Here is a 4,758-nt window from a genome sequence, read left to right on the forward strand (position 1 = left end):
ATAAATATTTACCTATTGCGACAAAGCCAATACACATCTGGACAAAAAAAAACCCACTTGGAAGAACTGTCTGCCATCAACCCAGCCGGCTTTCTACCATACCAGAAGGAATGAGCCAGGAGCACAACACACTCTAGCCATACAGGGAGGAGTTGGGGAGGAGACAGGCCCAGACTCTAAGAGGCAGTGACACCAGTTCTCAAGACAAAGGCAAATGGACTCTTTTGGGATGATACTTAGTTTGAATATGGTAATAAAAGGATATATAACGTTCTTCTAACTTGCTTTTTTTGGTTTCTCTCAGTAATTCAGTGTGCTGTTAGGCTGATATTTTCACACTGAACAGATAATTTCTTATAATTACCAAATGTTCTTATCAACTTTTGAGAGTGTTGAGTGAACTTGCAATCCAGACAATCAGGAGGAAGACCATATTTCTTCATGTCTTTACCCCCTTCCAGGATTTAAAGGTGTCCTAGAATTTCACACAAAAGGAATGACCGCTGTCCTCAGGTTGATTGTTGCATGGTTGCTCCCTCACCCGAGGTCCAGGCTAGGAAGTTCCAGCAAGCATCAAGTGGAATGCCATGGGTGGACAAAGCCCTGGAGTATGGGGAGTGGATATTAAAGTGGACTTAGTGATAGCATTCAAGGAGGAAATGAAGGGCCAGATGCACAGGTGCTGGTCACCGGGATTGTTGGTGGAGAAGACAAGAGGCCACACACCTGTGTTGCCCCAGGGCAAGGCCCCAGGGCAAGGGCTTCTTGGCGGATGGCCTTGACCCAGGGGCCCCAAGCGGACTAGCAAGTGGTGCCTGGGGGTTTGTGAGAAGGGCGTGGCTAGAAGGCCAGGCGAAGTGCATGTTGGTAGACCCCGGGCTGGGAAGCCAGGATTGGCTGTTGCGAACCAGGGAGGAGCTTACAGGGGAAGCTGTCGGGTGCAGCCTGAGCAGATATAAGGAGCGGAACTGGCCAGCTGGTTCTTTCTGGACGACGGCGCCTGGAGGATCAGGAGGGAGAGGAGTGCCTCGCAGCGACCGACCAGAAGGAGCAGTGCCAGAGCATGGTGAGTGAGTGATCCACGGGATCCAGCCACGTGGGTGAGTGACCCGGGCCACTGTGGGACGACTCGGCCGGGTGGGCATCGGGATGGAGGCATGGAAGTGGGTGATCAGGGCCGTGAGGCAGCTCCAGGAGCGCCTGGGCTCCAGCACCGACACGGAGGAGCTGCGAAAATCCTTGAGGCTGCTCTCGGTGCTGCCGATCACGCCCGAAATCCTGGCAGCCACGGGTGTCAGCAGGAGAGTGGAGGGCTTGCGGACACAGCCTCGGGTGTGCCTGGAGGCTCAGGTGCTGGTCCAGCGCTGGGAGACCTTGGCTGCACTGAGCCTCAAATCAGAGGTTCCGAGTAAGATCCCTGAGCAGGACGGCGCTCAGGACCCCACGAGGGAGGGTCTGGGGCAGAGAGATGGGAAGGGGGAGCCGGTCCAGGGGGAAGAGGAGCAGGAGGACGAAGACCAGAAGGAAGAGTACCAAGATGAGGAGGACCAGGAGGAGGAGCAGGAGCAGGAGGCAGAGCAGAACCGGGAGGAAATTTTGGAGTCATCCAGTGAGGACGTGATGTGTCAGAGCACCGGGGGTAATCCACTGGATCCTGGAGCTAAGGTGAGTGACACGAGAGTCCCTGAGGAGGTGGTGAGTGGGACGCAGACGGAGTGGGTTTCGGGAGCCTTGAGGCAGCTCCAGCAGCACCTGACCTCTAGAAAAGATGGGGAGGGAGTGCGACAGTCCTTGAGGATGCTGTCAGTGCTGCCTATCACCCCAGAAATGCTGGCAGCCACGGGTGTGAGAAGCACAGTGGAGGGCTTCTGCAAACACCCGCTGGTGGGCACTTTGGCCCAGGAGCTGGCCATGCGCTGGGAGACGTTGGTTCTCCTGGGCCGCAATTCGAAGCAAATGGCCGAGCTTCTGCTGGGCCAAGCCCCTGGACAACCAGGGAATCCAGAGGCCAGAGCAGAGGAGGAAGAGGAGCAGGGGGGGGAGCAATGGAAGGAGAAGGTTGCGGCCCCTTTTCAGGAGAGGTGGGCGAGTGACCTGGTGGATCCAGGAAGCCAGGTGAGGGGCCCGTGCGTCTCGGCAGCTGTGGTCGGGGGTGGACACGGGACGCAAACCCTGTCGGTATGCAGAGCTGAAGGGAAGCTCCAGCGGCTCCCGGCTTCCTGCCCCAATGCAGACCAGGTGCGCATAGCCTTGCGTCTGCTGTCTGTCTTGCCTGTCACGTCTGAGATGCTGGCTGCCTCAGGAATCAGAAGAAAGGTGAAGGGTTTCCAGAAACACCGCAGGCTGGCTGTCTGGCCAAGGAACTGGCCAAACGCTGGAAGACCTTGGCTCTGCTGAGCCGCAACCCAGCTCTTCTTCCCGCGCTTCTGGGTTGGGTGCCTGAGCCAGACAGGGCTCAAGAGCCCACGGGGAATCCTCTGGACCAGGGGATGCGGGAACAGGAGACGAGAGAGCAGGAGGAGGAGTTGGATCGGGAAGGGAAGCAGAAGTGGGAGGAGGTAGTGGAGACATCCACTGAGCATGTGTTCTGTCTGAACACGGAGCAGGACCCCCTGGATCCCGAAACCCAGGTGAGTAGTGCAAGGGTCCCTGACGAGGTGGCCATTGGCGTTCAGACCGAGTGGGTGTGGGGAGCCTTGAGGCAGCTCCAGGAACGCTTGGCATGCAGCACCCACGGGGAGGGTGTGTGCCAATCCTTGAGGCTGCTCTCGGTGCTGCCGATCACAGCCGACATGCTGGCCATCACGGGTGTGAGAAGCACAGTGCGGGGCTTCCGGAAACACTCGCAGGTGGGCACTTTGGCCCAGGAGCTAGCCATGCGCTGGGAGACCTTGGTTCTCCTGAGCCGCCGCCACCCAGTGCTTGTGTCAGCACTTCTGCTGCACAGGCTCCCTGAGCAGCTAGGGTCTCCAGAGCTCAGAAGGGAAGGTCTGGGACTGGGAGAGAGGGAGGGGGAGACATGGAAGGAGACAACTCTGGCTCCTTTTTGTCAGAGCAGGGAGGGTGGCCTGATGGATCCTGGAAGCCAGGTGATTGGCCGGTGCGTCTCTGCCGATGTGGTGGTTGGTGGCCATAGGTCGCAGCTGGAATGGGTGTGGGGAGCTGTGCGGCAGCTCCAGGAGCGCCTGGCCTCCAGCAGCGATGCGGCAGAGCTGAGCCAGGCCTTGAGTCTACTGTCGGTCCTGCCTGTCACGCCTGAGATGCTGGATGCCACGGAGCTCAGAAGGACAGCCAAGGCTTTCCGCAAGCACCCGGTGGTGGGCTGTTTGGCCAAGGAAGTGGCCAAGCGCTGGAAAACCTTGGCTCTCTTGGGCCGCAACCCAGCGCTCATGGCAGAGCTGCTGGGCCAGGTCCCTGAGCACGCCGGTGCTCAGGAGCCCAGCAAGGCTTCAGTGGGGCCGGTGGAGTTGGGGCTGGCACGGAAGGAGAAGTTTTTGGAGTTGAGTGCAGGTGGAGGCTCCTGGGGAAAAGGCGGGTTTCCAGGGCGCCAAGGTCACAGCTGCGGGCCAGTTCAACCATGGCCCCAGGGGCCGTGTGAGGTCCAGTGGGCTGGCAAGCGGTCTGCCAACATTTGTCCAGGCAGCGGACAGGAGAAGCGTCCACGAATGGTCCCAGCATCCCCTGGAGTCAGCAACGGAGGGCTTCCTTGGTCTTCGGAAGGCCGCAGAATCCCACAGGTGGCCGACTCCACGGGTAGTGAGGGCTTGCTGAGCAGTCGGTGCCCGGTTACCCTGAAGATGCCAATGAACTCACTCCCCAAGCCCGGCTTCCTGTCCCCTGTTCCTGCCCGGCGGGTCCACTCTCTCATGCCACCCAGGGCCCCAGTGGCTCGCAGGCAGCCCCAAGTTGTCAGGCCAGCACCCTATGCCAAGCCCATCACAACTACCCAGCAGCCCGGTGGAGGTAGCGATGGCCTGAAGACCCTGGGGCCCGGCGGCACGGAGCGGCTGTGGCAACTGTGCTGTGCCCGAAAATTCAAGGGCGCAGAGCCGGGCCCTGGCGAGTCCTGGCGCCAGCTGTTCCTGCGACTCTGTGGAAACTCAGAGCAGCGCCTGCCAGCCGCCATCCCTGGGTCTCCGGCTGTCCAGGCCCACAGGAGCCAAGGTGGACAGCGCAGGGGCTCCAACACCCACCCACCGAAAAGGCCCCAAGCCAGGCCCCCGGTTGCGGAGTCAGGATCGCAGGGGCAACCACGTCCCAGGTAGTCCAGCCGCTGCCGGCCCTGGCCCGCACCTGGAACTGGCAGGGACCTGCTGGCCTGATGGGCACCAATGCCAGCTCTGCCCACACTGAAGCAAGAGGAGCAGGAGGAGGGTAGCAAGCTTCTGGGGGCACTGGGGCAGGTGCTGTGGGCCGCGAGAGATTTCATCCCACAGGCATGAGGGCACCCTGGGCCCCCTCGGGCTCCATCACAACTGCTCCTACGCCCTCGGTCCACACCAACAAAGCAGCTGTCAAGAGAACTGCCCAGCTCATGGCCAAGTTCATTGGCCCTTACATCCATGGCAAGCACAGCTTGCCTGGCCACTAATCTCGGGAGGCCTGGACACCAGGGGCCTGGGCAAAGGACCTTGCCCTTCGGCTCTCCTAGGCTACTGCTGGGGTCACCGCCTCTCAATGGGCCAATACTTCACTTACCACCACACCCTTACACCTCCTAGCTCCTCCTCCCTCCCTAATGTTCACCTAGCACACCTG

The sequence above is a fragment of the Megascapheus bottae genome, unplaced genomic scaffold (genome assembly GCF_031878675.1).
Source record: "Megascapheus bottae isolate mThoBot1 unplaced genomic scaffold, mThoBot2.hap1 HAP1_SCAFFOLD_41, whole genome shotgun sequence".
In the NCBI taxonomy this organism is placed as follows: Eukaryota; Metazoa; Chordata; class Mammalia; order Rodentia; family Geomyidae; genus Megascapheus; species Megascapheus bottae.